Here is a 19,263-nt window from a genome sequence, read left to right as displayed (position 1 = left end):
TCAGGATATGAATAATGGGAGGCTACACACTCATGCAAGTAATACTTCCTGTTACATTACTCCCAATGAAGACAACAACAAAAAACAGAATTCCATATGCCTTAATTAATGAGATAACCACTTAATTAAATTAATTAAGTTAACCACTGCAATTAAATTAATACACTGTATTTTCAGAGACAATGAAATATGGATGACAATTTTGTCTTTTATTGCAATAAAGAAAGAGGTTGAAAAAAGCAGAAAGGTTATAATATATGTAAGAATCAAAGAATTGTTTTACAGTGTTGAGGTTTTCTTGTTGTTGTTTATTACAAAAATCTGATCAAACATTTTGTATGAAAGTTCTCAGCCTTGTTCAGTGTTCTCCCAGGAAGGAAATTAATTAGTAACCTGGTGCATTTAATTGTCCTGAAGGTAGGACTTAATATTCTCTTTCAGAAACTTTCTATTTTTTCCCCATGTACATGAACATGAAGGATATTTTAATTGTTTATTTATACCACACCTATACTGGAAGAAACAGCATTCGAGTCATTATTTCATTTTATTTGAAGACATCTTGAGTCCATGTGTTCATCCAGTCCCAGACAGCTGTTTGGAAATTTAACTGTCTGGCTGCTGACCAAAATAAATGGAATGCCCTTTGTGTAACATCCTTGTAAAATCTGTAGTCATGCACCAAAATCGATAAATCTTGAAGAGAAATGAAGAACTGAGCTCCAAGGTGCAAGACATCTTAAAAAACATGTTCTCTGGTTTTCTCTTTTCCTCCAACCTTAGAATTTAATATATGTGTTGGCTCCAAGTAGCTGGAATATTCTCTTTAAATCCAAAGGTCATAGTGCTGTGGCTTGATAACATACCATTCTTGATTGCTGCCTGAACAAAACAAAAAATGCTGTTTGGCATAGTCAGAGGTAGAAGACCAAAATTATAGACCACAATAAAGCCTGCCTGTAATAATCTGCAGTCTTTAAGAAGAGAGAAAACATATGTTGTGATTTCAGTGTTCTCAGCTTGGCTGGGGCACACCAAAAAACATTTCCCTTCTTTTGCTTTTCAGACCAGTCACTTTATTAATATTTCATTATAAACCTGCAGATATAAAACCTGGAAGTTGCTCTTCAGCCTTTGCAGTTCCTCCTGTGCACCTTTAGGAGGACTTTTCCTCACCCACCATGGAAGCTGATAAAATAATATGGAGGACCAAAATCTTCAGTCCTCTAGTGGCTGCAAAGCTATGTGAAATTCCTGAGGAACACATTTAAAAAATAAATGCAGATAAACAGTCAGATAAACTGTTCCAATAGGAAAGGATAAAAGGACAAGGAGAATAGGGAAATGCAGGGAACTAATGAATCTTCACCATTTTGCGAGCAAGGTGCAGCTCTTCTGAGATGAAAGCTGGTTGCAAAAAGTTTCAGCCTGATCTCAAAAGGTGATTTCTGAGATCCTGAGGCACACTCAGTGTGACTGACAGATATCCACCTCCACCTGTCAAGATAGGGAAGGTTTTACAGAAAAAAAAAAAAAAAATCAGTGATGGAAATGGAGAGTGTTCCTTTTCCTTGTACAACAGTCATGGACTGGGGGATGCTGCAGCTGCTGAACTCTTCCCTGCAGAAAAATAACCAGGTTAATTTTCCAGGCTGAAATAACCAGGAAACAATACTTAAATATTTGAATCCTTCATTGTCTATCATTAAATGAGGTACCCTGAGACATTCGGGTTCTGGATGCTCCATCACATCTTCTCACTCAACTGTTGTTTACTTTCACTCCAGCCCATACAAAGCATGGAATATTTACAGAAATAAAGTCAGTATTTGTGGTGAGGCTGGGTGAGATGCAGAGTTGGAGACAGGAACCATGCAGAAGTTTCTGGTGGCAAGTAGTGATTTAAACCCTGCTAATTAACTTCTGGTGGTATTAAGGAGTTTTTTTTTTCTCCTCCCTGCAGTCAATAAAATAATGAGGATCTGGTTAAACAAGTCCTTCCCAGCTGGCATACAACCAAGCTTAGCAGATCAAGGAGATGCATTCCAGTGCCCCAAATCCCTTCTCCATGCCCTTCTGACAATCTTTAAATACTGAGCAAAAGCTGGTGCATGACTTTGGGCACCACTGAAGGGCTCTGAATTGTGTAGGATGATTTATCCAGAGTGTCCACATGAGTTGTGGGAAACTTGAGCCAGGCTTTGGGATGGCCAGTGCAGTGATTCCAGTCCTCTCAGTAAAGCCAGGTCTACACATGAACATGCATCCACTTCCTGACACATCCTCTGGATTAGGATGGGCCTCACAGCTCTGTGGCATTTTATCTGTTACAGCTTTGATTCTCACACCTCTTTCAGGATCCTACTGTAATTTATTGTGGGGTGAGAGAAATAAAGTTGGAGGGATTATTTTTGTGGCTGCCTCATCCCTGGAAGTGTCCAAGGCCAGGCTGGACAGGGCTTGGAGCAGCCTGGGATAGTGGAAGGTACCCCTGCCCATGGCAGGGGGTGGAACTGGATGATTTAAGGTCCTTTCCAACCCAAATCATTCCATGATTCTATGAAATTACCCTGATGAACATCCCCTGCAAGAAAATGGGTTTGTATATCATTTTAATGCCAGGGCCTGCTACCTACCTTCAACAGACTGAAATGGACAGAAAGAAGTATTAGGTACTTCCTCTGCTACCTATCTCCATGCAAAACAATTGTAAACTCTGTTTTCAATGTTCTCCAAACCCAGATTAAGATCAGTGAACCCAGATTTTTTTAATTAATTGTGAACTGACGCATGAACATATTTTATGGACAGTTTTCTATGCAAGCAAACCCAAAAGGTTTTGAAAGGAACATTGAAATTGCTCTCCTGCCAACCTGTTCAGCCCTGCCCTTGTATGCAAAGCCTGGAGCAGAGCACCCCTCCCTCCCCTCTGAGAGGACAGCAGGGATGGGATGGGATGGGATGGGATCCATCCCCCTGGAAGCTCCCAGCCATCCCAGGCTCTCCTGAAGGAAAGTGAAACATCAAGGCTGGCCCAGCAACCTGACCCGGCCCCAGGGCAAAGGAGAATTTCCCTTTCCAGTGCTTGGCAGAGCAGAGTCCAACTCACAGGCAGGGAAAGCTTTGCTTAATACCTTTTAGACTTGCCTGGAAAAATGCCTTTTTCTGAGCTGGGGAGTGTTTTGGGGGTTTTTATAGGGCCAGAAGGTACAGGGATGAACTCATCCACCTCACTGGCCCCGTGGTCTGGGACGTGTTCACTAAAGTCAGGCTTGGGAAAACAATCAGAAAACACCAACCAAAAACCACAAATGTCACCTCTTCCTTCTTTATGGACAATGTCAAACAATGAAAAAATAATAAATAAATTTCATTTTAATAGCCTTTTTTGTAATTCCAGTGGTTAAGGTAGGAAGGAAAAGCATCTTATTCTGACAGGGACTAAACATAAATGTGTAAAGCACTGGCCTGCCAAAGTGTGTTTCTACTGCTGGGACAAGACAGTGAATTTTCTCCAAAATATCACTCGGTCCTGAACAATTTACTGCACTTCCCTTCTGTGCTGTCTGATTTATAGCTCAGCTACTTATGATAAATAGGTGGTGGTAATCTTTAGAAGGAGATTGCATCTGATGCTAGGACAGAACTTGACAAATTCCACCAGGCTGTTTGCATATTGGCAGGACATGTAATTATTAACATTAATTCTCCAAGGAGACAAATTCCTTATCACTGATGCTCTTCCTTTATGAGTCCCTCCCCTCCAAAAATTTAAGCTTTCAGCTTTCCAGCAACAAGCTCTGCCTTTATTGCGATTGCTCAAACTGTGTCTTGGAAGCTCCTTCTTTGTTTTTCCTTCAATAATTTGCTAAAAGTACTACCATGTGTAACCCTAATGTAGCAAAATATTTTAGTATATACTTAAAATTAATCCTGCAAACCTAAGAAAGAAAAATGAGAATTTGCTAAATCAGCTGTTCCAAATGAAAAGGGGAAAAGCGAAAGTACCATATCCATAGTTGAAAAAAAAAATCATTAATGTGATTTATTTGAAATGAGAAAGCGAGGGTCTGGGTTAGGTTTTTAGTTCTTCTACTTGACTTTTCTGAAATCAGGGCACTGAACTGTTCTGATCTGATATTTTACATCTGTTTCTCTGGTTAAATGATTGTAAAGGAACCAGTTAAAATATAGTACCCACAGTACTTTTCTTTCTTGTGGTGATTTAGTATTTTCTTAAAATATTTTTTTTAACTTTCCTATCTACTTTTTTTACCTTTAATATTGATTCATTTTTAACCCTTTGTTGAGAGAAATATCAGGTGTTTCCTTATGACTGGGCAGACATCAACAGTGACAACACTTCCATTTAGTAGATTGTGTTTCTTGTATAATATTCATTATAATCAAAATGAGGGGTTTTTCCTACTCTATTCTCTTGATTTCTGCATAATTTTAGCCTTATTGAAGCAACATTTCTGATGTGTGTTTTAATTTTAGCCACACCCATCCCTCTCACATCAGTGGTGTTTCTTCAACAAGAAACTAATGTCCAAAACATGAGAAAAAAATTTCATATGAATATCCTTGAAGGACTGACACCTGGAAATATGGACCATATCTCTGGTCTTGTTATCTCCCTTTAGGTGTTTTTACCTGTGGTGTTTGCCACAATGGAAGCTTTTTGCTGACACACAACAGCCCACTTGGTGCAGTTGACTTGCTAATGGTGAATTTTTTTCATGAGGTAAAAAGAGAGCTATTGTCCTTTTTGTGCTAAACTGGTATGAAATTCCCAGATCAAAACTCATGCTGAGCAACACTTCTTGTACTTTCTTACTCAAGCAGCTTTCTCGTAGTAAATGTCTTTTCCACCACAGCTATAGGTTATTTTTTATTAAGGGAATATGACCACTGGCTCCCCAAAAGGGAAAGGCTCGTTTCCATATTGCTTTCCAGACCCCTCCCTTCCCTGGGAATTAAGTGGCCTGCTTGCAACAGTAAAATAGCTCTGAGCTCATGTGAAAAAGCCATTTGAATCCTGGATGGATTTCACAAAACTTTGGTTCATTGGGTAAGAACCAGATTAAACAGGCCATGACATAATAGATTCCATATTTTATAATCATCTTCTGCATATTGCCTAATTAGACAAGATGCAGTAAGGCTGAAAGGCATCAATATGTTGATTTAATAATTGCTGGGGAGTTGCTGCCATTTTATTGCCCAGATGCTGTACTGGACAACAGAGTTGTTTCTCTAGATCAGTTATTGTGAAATCAAACATTTGACACACTGACTGGGCTTCATTCAGTGCAGGTATTTTTGATGCAAGAACATGAAGTGAAATGGCTTCAAACTGAAAAAAAGTAAGTTTAGAATTTTTATATCAGGCAGAAATTCCTCCCTGTGAGGGTGGGGAGGCCCTGGCAGAGGGTATTATATTATATTATTTTATTATATAATATTATTTCTTATATTATGGCTCCCAGAGCAGCTGTGGCTGCCCCTGGATCCCTGGAAGTGTCCAAGGCCAGGCTGGACAGGGCTTGGAGAAACCTGGCACAGTGGAAGGTGTCCCTGCCCATGGCAGGGGGTGGCACTGGACGATCTTCAAGGTCCTTTGCAACCCAAGTCACTCTATGATTCTATCGTTCTGTTATTTTATGGCATTTCTACAACTAAATAATATACATCCAGTTGAACTCAAAAAAAAAAAAATCCTTTTTTTTGTCTTGGTTTCTTCCTCCTTTCTTGCAGTGAAAAGAAGCCAAGAGAAAATTACAAGGATTCCTTCTGAAATGAAAGCTGAGGCTTTGCTTTCCAATCAACCTTTTAATATTTATTCAGAGTAAACATCACGTTTTGGGTCTAATTAAAAAAAAAAAAAAAAAAAAAAAAAAAAAAAAAAAAAGTAGGAATGGATGCACAGCACCTTCTCCAAGTTCCCTGCTGAGACCAACTGGGAGATTCTAGAATATGCTGAGGTGGAAGGAAACTTCAGGGATCATCAATTCCAAGTCCTGGCCCAGCACAGACACCCCAAATCCCACCCTGGGCATCCCTGGGAGCTCCTGGAGCTCTGGCAGCCTCGGGGCCATGCCCATTCCCTGGGGAGCCTGGGCAGTGCCCAGCACCTTTGGGGGAAGAACCTTTTCCTAAATCCAGCCTAAACCTGCCCTGACACAACTTCAGGCCATTCCCCGGGTCCTGTCACTGTCCCAGAGAGCAGAGATCAGTGCCTGCCCCTCAGGAGGATGATGAAGACCACCACGAGGTCTCCCCTCAGTCTCCTCCAGGCTGAACACACCAAGTGCCTTCATCCACTCCTTACAATCCTCCCCCTGCACCATCCCCATGGCACTTCCTTGGACTCTTTCTCCCACCTTTACACCTTTCTCATGTTCTGGCTCCCAAAACTGCCCCCAGGTTCCCCCAGTGGATTTCCTGCTCCTCCCCAAGATGAGCCAAGAGCCAAGGGCTAGAAGGAGGGCTCAGCACGAGGCCAGGTCACACCACCAAAAATCACTTTGGTCTCTCTGCCCTGGGGAGAGCACAGACCAAAGCAAGGATTGCTCTTGCCATGCCCTGCCTCACTCTGTGGGCTGACTGATTGGGCTCCAAGGAATTTGAAGATATAAAAGCTCCTTCCAAGGAAAGGTGGGTGAGATGTGGGGTGAGAGTTGGCAGGGATTTCGGTGTGCAGAGTTCCTGCTTAGGGCTAGACCACAGTTCCTGCCTCCTTTACCTCCCTAGCAGGGGATTGCCAGAGTAGAGCGGGCACAAAAATTCAAAAATACATTTAAAGTCTATAAACAAAAATAGAAGTGCAAATGGTTTATTGGCATAAATGTTTTAATACAGGCAGTTGCTAAGGAGTAACCAATTCCTTCCCCATAGTGACAGCCTCTGAAATATGATGGATTCATTTTTTTAATTCTGTTTATCCTAGCACCCAGTGCCTTTTTCTGTTTTTCAGTGTAAAGTGAAGTGTTGTGCGTTAATTTTCAAATGTTCTTATAGAAAAACAACCCCAAAAAAGCATTTTTTTGCCAGTGTTAGTGTTCTTCCCCTGTGACTGAAACTCTGGAGAAAATTACAATTGCCTAAATATTTTCCTCAAAGTGGCTGTGATTCTTGAGATTAAGTTACTGATTATGCACTGCGGTGTCTTATCCCCTTTTAGGTCACTCCTTCGGACCCATCAGCCTTTGAATCACATGTTTTTATGCCACCATTTCATGATTTCTCACCTTGGAGAGGAAAAACTGGTACAAACCAATTCCCCTTGGATGGTCACACCACAGAAAACACCAGCTTAACTTGTACTGGCTATGACCACATAATTTTTTTTCAGGCTTATTAAAGAGGTCTGGAGACCAACTGGGATTAACCACACGCCTTTGAGGAAGTCTTGGGAGTTGGTGTTGAAGTTCTTTTTGCAGGGCAGTGGAGAAAAAATCCCCTGCATTCCTCTGCCTTGTGGTGTATTTGATCTGTGGGCAAAACAAGGAGTCTAATTTAATTTTACAGCGTGCTGTGATATTTTTATGAAGGGTGTGATGCGTGCACTATTTGAGGTTATTTCCCTGCTCCTTGCACCATCAGCCTAACACCTTCCAAGGGCATTAAATCCTCATTTCAAATGTGGAAAGCCAAGGTTTAGAGGATAAGGTCCAGATCTCAAACTCCTCTCAGACAAGAACTGAGAGGAGGTAGGGCTGATGATAGCTCTTTTACCAACATTACTGTGTCCCTTCCCTTATATTATATAAAACTTTAAAGAAATAACTTAGATTTAGAAAGGGTTTAGAATTTTCTTTACAATTCTAAGCCCTCTTTTAGAAAGGGTTTAGAATTTTTTTCCTAAGAATCTCCATTTTCAGGTAGGTCCTATCATAAACAAGGTGAAATACTGCCCAAAGACTGCTTATATTTCTTTTTTTTCTGACTGAATTATCTTCTGCTCAGCCACCATGAACGACATTAGAGTAGGAGGAGAGTGATGAAAAGCCTTCTACAGAAAAAGCAAGTTGACAGCAGCAATCAAAATCCATTTCTATAGGAATTCTTTATGTGCAATTTTTACCTCCTTTCCTCGTACCTAAGTACCAGAGAAAGTGACTTGCTCAGGTGTCCTGGGATTTGCTTTTTAGTGGTCAGAAGCATAATTTGTTTCTAAAATCATGCTCTTCTGTTTCAACCCTGGAGAAACAAACAAACACACAAAAAACCAAACAAAAAAACCACAAAAACAAACAAGCAAACAAAAAACCAAACCAAAACAATTTTTTTTTTTTTTTTTAAATAGCACATTTTGCTTCATAGACTCCAAAACTTTTCACACTCTTCTTTCCTTAAAACACTTCAAGTGATAGAAAAATGGACCAAGTCCTCCAACATTTACCCTACCTTCAGGCTTGAAGAAACAGGAATTATACATCCTTGAATGAGATGTAAAAAGATAAAGCAGTTGTATGTACTCCTCACTGACTGATTTGAAAACTGGATGTCAAAATCAGCAGGCCAACTTAATGAGATACATATTTTTTGGGAGAATTTCAATAAAACCAACTCACCATGTAAGGAAGACCTCTCTGCGCAGGCCATTTGTGTCAGTGTTGGTGCCTTTGCAGTCACAGAAAAGAGGTTCTTCAGCACACAGCCTCATAACACCCCCAGAAATAGTTCCACCTCTAAATTAGTGAGGTAGGAATTGAGTCTTCCAGAGCAGGAATGTTTTACCAGCTCCATTTGTGACACAATATCTGCAAAGATTCTGCTGGATGCAGGGGGGGGGGAAAGCAAAATGAAAAATTCAAAGGCTATTTGTGAGCAACAGACAAAGAAAACAAATCATGAAAGAATCGCTAGAAACAGGGAATACTGGATAGCTAATCAAAACATAAATCAAAAAAACTTTAGGGAAAAAAATAGATCAAGGACATAACAGCAGACCAGAAATGCTCTTCTTTATTGCTGAATACCTTGGAATAAATATATTACTATTGAAGTTGTAACTGTGAAAATCGTTACTCTTTAGGAGAAAAAAGTTATCATATCTTCATCTTCTATTTTTTTAATATATATATATATATACATACGTACACACAAACATATATATATGTTGAAAAATAAATAAAGGCCTCCTTAATGTTAAAAAAAATCATATTTGTACACTTTGTATGTATTCCTAAACATTTCAGGGCAAAGTGCTAAAACATGAAGTTAGAACAAAATCCACAGTGCTTGCTTACATTGCAAAAGGTGATTATTTCATTGTTTTCACACTCTGAAAAATGAAAATATATTATCCTGCAAATAAGCCCCATACCCCTATTCAGAACAATTTATACATATTGACACAAGGACACACTCTCCTATTAATGCATGGGGTGGGTTTACCACTTCACAAATATTTTTGTTCTGGATTTTCTTGGTATTTCCCTTTGAAATAAGATTTTACTCAATAAGGGTGGAAATTCCTTGATTCTCCCTGAAAAAAAAAAGAAAAAAATGGAAGTTTGGCAAGAGTCAGTGGAGCCCTGACTGCTGTTAGGCAGAAAGACCTAAAAGATGGAGAGGGATGGAAACAGGACCTTGCAAGTGTCCTTATGGAAGAGAAATTAGGCTGGAACTCAGAGGAGCAAGATAAAGATTTTATTTGGAGTTCATCAAAAAGATTGCAGCTCTGGTTGCTTCATGTGATTATAAGTACAGAGGGAAAAAATAAAAATAAGCCATCACCTAACAAATGTTTATAGGGATTTTTTTCCTTGGAATGCTGCTTAGAACAGGTTGTTGTAGTACAAACACCAGTTTAATGCAGGGATTGCTTCAATTCCCATCAGGTATCCAGTCCCTTCCTACTAAAGATCAGGTCCCATCCTCAAGGGTGACCTCCAGCGGAACTGCAGCACTGGGGAGGATTTTCATGTATTTCATGGATTTTTCAGGCCCAATGATTTTTTGCATTTGGAAACAAGGAAAAAGCCTCATCTTTGAACAGCAACCTCTCACAAGTCTTTCACCAAGGATTTTGGGGGCATGTAGCTATCTACAGGCCACAGAAACAGTTCAGGAACTGTTTCTTCAGCTTTAAAATACTTCAAATCTACCTGGGGTTTTTTGTCACCTATATCTTAGATTTGAGGTGCAAAAAAAGAGCTGTCATCAGAATTTCAGGGAGCTTCTTCAAGCACTGTTTGAACAGCCTGGACAACACCAGCTGCTGTTTTGAACTCCCCCTCATGAGCTACATTTTCTTCCTTCCTCAAATCAGTGTGTATATATCTATATCATTTATATCTATATATGTCTATATAATCTATATCTCTATATATGTATATCTATATATATAAAGGCCTACTTAATATCTGAAATCTCTTGTTCTGCTCCTGCTCCCCCTCCTCTTCCCACAGCTCCTGTTGTTTGAGCAGGATATATAAAGATACCTTTGTTACCCTTTCTGGAAAAGGAACAGCTTCTTCAGTCTTACAGTTCTTTGAGAATTTATCCACTTTGAGTTTTTATTTGGCCCTTGCAAAGGAGGCCACGGCCTTGGCAGCAGAACTAGAGAACATTTAAAGGTATTTAAAGCTTCCTGATCCAGGCCAGTGGGTCAGAGCTCATAGTTCTCTCTTTCTCAAAAAAAAAAAAAAAAAAAAAAAAACAAAAAAAAAAAAAACCAAACTTGTTCTATAATTAAGAGAACACTAATGTCTGTTCAGGAAACAAACGTGGTTTATATGATTTTGTTGCTTCTGCAGCTGATAGAGGCTGAAGGTGTGATTTCTGCTATGATCATGGGTGTGAAGCTGGAGATCCCAGTTCCATGTTAGAGCCTTTGAACCACTTCAGCATCCAGTGCCTGCTATACCTGTGCAGCCACTCCTCCTGTTGCTGCACACTGGTGGCTAAAATGCCAGAAACCAATTAATAAAGCAACTCCTTTCATGAAACACTTCAGGAAGAGCTCAAATTTCTAAACACAGATTTTCCCAATCAGCAGTAAAGCCTGACCCTTGTGTACTTCCAAGACATTTACTATTATAATTGTGGCCAGCTTTAACATAAACACAAATCCTCCTGGAGGGAGCCTTTCCAGAGGCCAAAGATGGGTTATTTGCAGGGCTGTGTGTTGTATCAGAAAGCAATCTGAGTAATTCCAGTGTTCTATCCTACCATGCCTACTTTTCCCTTCCACTGGCAAATGGATATTTCATTTCCCATGCACCCCATCTGCACAAAAATAATCTGTGTACCTTTCAGCTGGCCTTATGGAGTGAACTGGTTTAGCTTTTCCTCAGGAAAAGGCATCATAAAATGAGGTGTTGGTATGCTGTGTCCAAGTGTTTTTCCTCAGAGCTGTTCCTGCTGGCACCAGGGTCTGATAAGAACAGAGTTAAGATTCATTTCAGATGTAACCTAGAGAAATTTGTTTCCCTCCACAGAATTTGTCCCTGCTCAGCAAGGAGCACTGGGAGGTTTTTCTCAGCACTTTATATACTTGAAATAATCCAGTGGAGTTGTTGGCTCAATTTTTTATCTAATACACCAGAAGAAATGTTTTCATCTTCTGTAAATGTGCCACAATCTTTGTTTTTTTGATTGCTGCTATTGAATAATTAGGCTTTCTCTAAATTCCGTGTTTGTCTTGTAACAAATATTGACTGCAAATTTTGATATTTCTGATTAGCAGAGAAGCCTTGGCAATTAGGTGGAAATACAAATCAGCAAAGGCTTGGCTTTCCAAGCAAGAGATGTTCACAGTGTTAGGCTTTTTTCTTTCCTGTTAAAATGCTGGGTTTGGTTTTGTTGAAATCTGTAATAGTTGAAAACAATTTGCTGATTCATTACTCAGAAGAACAAATTTCTTATATGAACAAGATGGTTTTTCTCTTCTTTAAAAAAAAAAAAATTAAATGAGAACTCAAACTTCCTCACATGTCCTTTGTTGGTTTTTTTTCTGTTCATCAGATATATAAAAATTATTTTAAAAAATATTTATATTGAAATATGTATGGAAATATACAGATTTAGATTACCTTCTATTTAGAATCTTTATTTAGATTCTATGATGTAGAATCTAAATATCAGGGATTCATTCCAGCCTTAGATAAGAAATATTTTACAAAATACTTGTGAGGGTTTGCTGGTTCCCTGAGCAGCTCATACCTCCATGTGTGAAATGAGTGGCCTCCTGTTACCCTTACCCAAATTTTTGATTAAAAAAACCAACTACCTGTAAATGGATTAAAGGCAGCACAGGGATAACCTTGTTTGTTAAGTCAATAAAAGCCTAAATTGAAAGGACTGTAAATCTATGAAATATTTACTGACATGTTAATGTTATCCCTGCTATTTCCAAGCACACTTGGAGCATTTCCTGTCATGTTAATTAAATGTTTCTCCTTCTATTTCTGCCACTTAGGCCAGGTGGCTGCTAAATCAATCAAAACACGAGGCTGGGAGGGGGAAGCTACAGGGGAATGATTTTCCCACCTCACTACAGCTCACAGGTACAGAGAGAATTGTTCTGAAGAGAGACATTGATTCACCTCTGGAACAAATAGTCAGGGATCCATTACCTTTAAGGAGCTCTCCCACTTTAGTGAGGCTCTTGTCCCATTGATCTTTAAATAAGAACCTTTTTGGAGAATTATTTTCTCACTCTGGTTTAAATTTGAACCCATTACCTAAAATCCTCCCCCACCCCCCCCCTTTCTTTTTTGTTTTGTTTTGTTTTGTTTTTTCAGCGGTAGTTAGCTTTCTTTTGTTGTTCTTAAGAAGAAAAGTAGTTTTCTTTTCTCCTCTATTGCATTTTATTTGAAAATGTGGTTTCCAGGCCAGCAGCCAACTCAGCAGTTGCCTCTTAGAATAGAGATTTGACTGGAATTTATGGAAGAAATATAGGTGTGAGGCCTGTGAGCAAGGGCTGCCTGGGACTGGGTTTATAACAGCCCCCTTTGTCCTGCCTGCCATGGAAGTTGGGCACACAAACATGTGAGATTGCTGAGATGGGAGAGAAACTGGGTGTATTTGAGCACAGAGAAAAACAGAGGGGGGAAAAAAGAACCTTTGGATATAACTTTTCAATGTGCAGACACAGCAGCTTTTTTAAGGCCTCTGCATCTTTTAATGCCTCTGTTTTGGAGCTGGCTGGGCAGGAGCCCTCTTTGTACCAGGGATTGTGGGAATTGCACGGTGTTCGGGAGACAGAATATCTGGGGGTATCTCCAGATACCCCTTTTTGCTTTAGAAGTGAAAAATTCTCCCATACAGTGGAAGAAATAGTGTGGTATTTTTAATTCAACCTCCTGTTACTCGTGCCTGCATTGGAGAGGCGTAAAGGCTTTTCCAGCTATACTAAACGCTTGCCCCTAAAATCTCTCAAAATGCAGCTGCTCTTTGCTTGCACTTACAAATGTGCTAAAGATGTGGCAGCACGAGGGTATGGGCACAATGCACCTCCTCTGTTTTGGAAGATCACAAAGCTTGACAGCACTTTCAGCAAGGTCTTGACAGGTCTCTGAGACTGACTCAGAGCCAGGACCACTGCATCTGTAGGGTGAGATAGTTGTCACTTCTTCCTTCTCCCTACCCACCTTTTTGGGTTGAACAGAGCTCAAAAGGGAAGAATTCAGACAGACCTGGCAGCACTCTGATTTAGTGACTGCAGAATGTCCTTCAAATTCACACAATGCCCTTAAAATTTACTGATATTGGAATTCACAAGGGTGGATCACAGACTGTCTCACTTGGTGACAAAGGTATCCCTGAATGACCAAACCTGACTGCTGCTTATTCTTCCTGAGAAATTCTAATTCTTCTAAGGCTTGTCCACAGTTCTCTTTTATCTATACTTTGGTGGGGTGGGGTTTTTTTTGTTTTTTGGGGGGTTTTTGCCTTTTTTGGTGGTCTTTTCTTTTCTTTTCTTTTCTTTTCTTTTCTTTTCTTTTCTTTTCTTCTCTTTTCCAAAAGAATTGTGTATTCTCATCTATTAAACAGAAAAAAGCTGCTTTAAAATTCAACTCAACCCAGGCTACGGCGGTTCATCCTCATGTATTTAATGAAGGTTAATGTGAATGCCATTAATTTGGCCTGCTCAATGTACCAAGTGCCCTCAAATCTTGTCAAAGCCACTGATCTCAGTCTCCTTCACATCAACACTGGAGCATGACTTAACTTATAAATTCATTAAGTCAGGAATACAGCTCCTGATAAGTGCTAAATGCATTTCACATCTAACAGCTTTTGTCAAAAGTCTTTTCTCATTAAGCTCAATTTGGGTTTACAAGAAGTTCCCTTGGAGATGCTGGCTGTTTTCATCTGGCAGCAGCAGTAAAGAGTATAATAGTCTCTTAATTGATCCCTGAGGAACTGCAAATGTGCAGAATTGCTGCTTTGTCAACCGGGTTCTCCCAGGGACAGGAGCTCTTGGGTGAGTTTAAGGCTGTGTGATGAACACACCGTTGGTTTCTGAGCTTCTGTTCCATTGGGCTCCTCATGAAGAGAGCTGGGAGTTCTGCTCCGTGCTTGTACAAGGAACCAGAGAATCACAGAAGTGTTCAGGTTGAAAGGGAGTGAGGATAATGCAGTTCCAGCCCTCTTGCAATGGGCAGGGTCACTTTTCTCTAAACCAGGTTGCTTAAAGCCACATCCAGCCTGGCCCTAAGCACTTCCAAGGATCCAGGGGCAGCCAAAGCTTCTCTGAGCAACCTGTGCCAGGACCTCATCACCCCCACGGGCAGAATTTTCTTCTAATATCCAATCTAAACCTACTCTCTGTCAGTTTGAAGCCGTTGCCCCTTGTCCTGTCCCTCCAGCCTCTTGTAAAGAGTCTCTCCCCATCTCTCTTGCAGGTTTTCTTCAGGCACTGCAATGCCACAATTAGGTCACCCCAAAGCTTCTCTTCTCCAGGCTGAACAATCCCAGTTCTCCCAGCCCTTCTCTCTAACCTACTTGGTGGACTCATATTCCTCCAGAAGCTCCCACAAGGGCACTGAAGGATGAGGCAGAAGGAGCAGAAAGAAGGGGGAAAACAACCTGTGGCACAGAATCTATTTCCACTTCCCCCCTTGAATGGAACACTTTTTTCCTCTGGCCCAGGCTCTTTGAGCAGATACTGCTTGTTATCTTCTCTGCTGCCTACAGTGGGTGCTCTGCGGTGCTCAAAGCTTGTTTATTTAGGAATTGTTTGATAGTCCCTCTTTGGAAACCCATTAGGAACTATTCACACTGTGCTAAAACTCGGGAGACATTAAATTTCACCTAATGCTTCCTGAAAAGCTCTGGCATCTGGCCCGTGTTTCAAGAAAGAGTTAAACAGGGAATACACATGGCAAAAGCATACATAAAGCTGTCCCCACCTTCCTCTTTGCAGTAACAAAACACAGACCTCTTTAAGGGGAAACTCAAGAAAGTCATTCAAAAACAGCTCTTTCATAACTTATCAGTACCTTACATATTATATTGTACAGGTGTCACTGTGTAATCCCCCACCTCCTCTCAACAATTTTTATACCAAACTGAGGATGTAAAAGGTCCATCTGGATTTCCTCTGGCTTTTCCTCCCAACATTATTCGGTCTCTGTTTCTTCAATCTTTGCTAAGCTGGTGGAATATGCCCTAAAATGTCACTTACAGCACTTTCACATTCTACACTGAAAAAAAAAATTAATGGAATAGAGTTTGCAATTCAAATCCTGCCACTGACAGACATTTGCTGAGGCAAAGTCAGGAGGTTCAATTTAGAAGCTGTAAACTGTTACAGGGCTGTAAATTCCTATTCCATTAATGTTGTGCCACATTTAAATAGGGGAAGAAAAGAACCAGCCCTCAGCTTTTTGGAGCCTATAAAATCAAGGGTGATCCTGGTGCTTCTACAGCTGCTTCTTCTACCTGTGCCACTTAAAACTCCAGGTGAAAATCCAGCTCCTTTGCCTTTTAATTGAACTGTAGATTCCTGAATGACAGGCACTATTTTTATTTTCACATATTAATACCTCTGTGAACACTGGCACAATTGTAATATTCAATAGAGATTTACTAATAATGACTTACAGATTATTTCAGCTACTGAATTGAGTTCTCTCTTTGAGACATCATATGTTTTCTTTCCTAAGACACAGCAAAGCCAAGCACAAGCTGAGCAGAGAAGAGAAAAGCAGAGAGGCAACTAAAAACCACAACTCACCAGTCCAAGATAAAATTCAGCAACACCCCAAGAGGCACCAGGTACTGTAGGTTTTGCGTTAGCAGCAGTCTCCAAAAATCCTATTTTTGCTGTTTTTTGCTGTTTGACTCCCATTCCTCTTTATGGCTCTACACAGTTAACACTGAGTTTGAAACCAGGGTAAGATATCAAGAACCTTAGAAGGTTCTCCTTCCATTTTTCATTTCCTTCTCTCTCACCACCATCACCATCATCACAACCAACATCTTTTTCCATCCAATAAAAAAAAAGGAGGGTTCTGGGAATAAAATGCTACAGATGTTTCCACAATATAGTCTTGATACATTTCTTATATTTCATATATGTCCTTGAACTCTAGATTCTTTTGTATCTCATCATGTTTAGCCCTACTGCAGTGCCTTCCAGAGCAAATTCTGAGTGTATTAATTAGAACATGTGCTCTGGTTCTCTTTCCATCACAATTTCTTGTGATTAGAAAATAGGATCAGACAGCATAACCCGATTAGTTCCCTGGTCCTGCTGATTAACTGTGGTGTTTCCCTGGACATCTCAGTGTCTGAGCAGGCTCCTTGCTCTTGGACAGGACAGACTGTCACGAGAGAGATTGTTTTACCACTCACTGAAATTGAACCTCTATGAATAATGGACTCCCAGGAGAAACCATGAAAATCAGTCTCCATGGTAGGATAATGCCAAAACCAGGTTTGAGTTTCAAAGTCACCAATGAATCAAGAAGGGTGAGAAATTATATCTGAGGAACCATTTCCTTCAAGCCTTGTTCTTGCACAGCAACGAGGTTTCTTGCAGTATATCTGTACATTTTACTTCCCTCATGAAATTCACCAAGGATTTTCACAGAAGCATTTCTCACGCATTTAAAGGTTTAGAGGTTTTGGGGTTATTTTCACTGCAACTTTTAGTGTGAAGAAAAAACAGGGAGAATAAATTTTCCTGAAAACTTTCCACACCATTACATTTATTAAAATATTGGTGTGCAATTTTAACTAAAGTCAAACAAAATTTTTTCTGAAACAGCTGTGGTCATGGATTCAGTTCCAAACTAACAGAAAGGAAAGTTCTTTAGCACATTTTGTGAGCACCTCTAGCTTTGCACACTCTTCAAAAACTCACATTGGCTCAAACTAGGCACTGGTGTGTGTTTTCTAAGCCTTAAATAATACATGTGTTTCTTTTCCAAAGATTTTTTTGGGTTGGTTTTATGGTTCAGGATTATTGCTAAAGTAATAGTGGTAATTTTGGGCAACAGCTGCTGCTGTTGATAACAAGTCTTTGTATGAGGGCAATGTATGTTGAGGTTGGGTGTTTTCTCTCTTTTCAATTTTAACTTCTTATCCAGCTTCTTTAATGGTAAAACCTTGTCCACTCAGAATCCCAGAAAAAAAAAAAAATTTGTCCAGGCTTCTTTTCTGTGTGGAGCAGCAAGGAACAGCTGGTAAGGAATTCTAACCCAGAGTGAAAGTGGCTTAGACTCCCTCCCCCACTCCCTTATTCCTCACAAGAAGAATTACTTTGCCTTGAAAGCACACTGATTATTCTGGAATAAAGTAATATTCCAGATATCATGTTCCCAGGGGATGGGGGTGTGCTGAAGCTACTACTGAAGGCCACTGCTGCAGTTAGCCCAGTTAGTTTTCCTGTTCAACTTTACTTGCTTTGAAAACAAATCCTTTCCACTTCAATTTTAAAGAATCAAATGATTATGATCAGATGAAGAGAGGGAAAATGGAAGTATTTCATTTTAACAAGAAATCTGGCAGGTTTTCCAGTTGCAACTCATAAAAGTGGGAGTTTGCCTCAGTCATCAGCTTGAAAGGTATTTTTCTTCTCTCGAGAAGTATCAGCTCCTTGAGATAGAATAAATCAAGAGTGAGGAAATCAGTGGAACTCTTGGGGAAGATTTTGAAGGGAAGGCTCAGAGCAGGGTCCAGGCTCTGCTCCAGGGCCCAGCAGTGGCCCCAGAGCCACGGGCAGGGGCTGAGCCCAGCAATTCCCCTGCACAGGAGGCACAACTTCTGCCCTGGGCAGTGCCCAGCCCTGAGCAGAGCCCAGAGAGGCTCTGGGGTCTCCTCCCTGGGATATTCCAGAGCCATCTGGACACAGCCCTGTGCCCTGGGATGACCCTGCCTGAGCAGCAAGGTGGCACCAGTGACCCTCTGTGCTCCCTTCCAGCCTGACCCATCCTGGGATTCTGTGAGTAAGAATTTCTTACCCAACCCATAAAAGGATGACAGCAGAAATAAATGGGCTTAGATGACTATGAGTGGAAATTCCAATTATCAGTATAATTAACCTCTGATTATTTTGAAGTATATGAGATATTACTTACAGAAGCCATGGGACAGGGCATTAACAGCTCTGTAGGTCAAAGCTTTCACATTCAAGGTGTGACTTTTAGGATTATTCTCTTCCCATTTTTGTGCCATGACAGCACTGAGAGGTTTGGAGGTGCTAGCACCCCAAGATGATGTTGCTGGCCAGCTAGCCCCCTTCTTGGCTGGGACAGAGGTCAGGCAGGAGGACTTCTCCTGCAGGCAGGCATGCAAATTCTGCATACACAGGGAGGGATCAGCCAGGGGCCTTTCTTTGCTTCTCAGACCTTGACTACACCATCACTGAGGAGAAATTGCCAGGCACTCCTTGGAAGCAGAGCAATAACCCATAATTTGATGAGTCTAAAAGGCCCTGAGCACTGTCTTCAATGCAGGTAAGAAGCAGCAAGATATTAAAAAGCCTCTCAGCTCCCAGAGTCAGAAGACTGCTTAATTTCAAGCATTTGGGGGAGGGTTTTAAGCACACTACTCTGATTCCAATGATCTCCATACATTTGCTTCTTCCTGTTCTCCCCAGCCCCCCACAAATTGGATTAAAGGCTTGTATGATTGATACATGCAATAGGTTGAATTCATCAGGCAGAAGATTGGGGTCAGAAGGAATTTCCATTAAAAGCAAACTGGAAATTATCTGAGGAAGCCTGGAGGAGGAGCTGAGGGGGCTGAACAAGGAAATATTTCTCTGGAGCATTTTTCATGGATCACTCTTGTATT

At 40.5% G+C, this 19,263-nt stretch overlaps 1 long non-coding RNA gene across 2 annotated transcripts in view; it reads left to right on the top strand.

Moving 5' to 3' along the window:
• Window positions 1–19,263, top strand: part of LOC137468617 (uncharacterized) — a 154,671-nt gene that overhangs the window by 118,511 nt on the left and 16,897 nt on the right. Inside the window, exon 3 of one of the 2 annotated variants that reach the window (XR_010996061.1) lies at window positions 4,501–4,611. The exons of the other annotated variant lie outside the window; for it this stretch is intronic. This is a non-coding gene — a long non-coding RNA (uncharacterized lncRNA). Of the gene's footprint in view, window positions 1–4,500; window positions 4,612–19,263 lie in introns of those variants that run through there. 2 annotated transcript variants of the gene reach the window in all.

The sequence above is a fragment of the Anomalospiza imberbis genome, chromosome 2, assembly GCF_031753505.1.
Source record: "Anomalospiza imberbis isolate Cuckoo-Finch-1a 21T00152 chromosome 2, ASM3175350v1, whole genome shotgun sequence".
Taxonomy (NCBI): Eukaryota; Metazoa; Chordata; class Aves; order Passeriformes; family Viduidae; genus Anomalospiza; species Anomalospiza imberbis.
The sequence above is the reverse complement of the archived record's forward strand: the minus strand, read 5'-3'. Positions and strand labels throughout refer to the sequence as shown.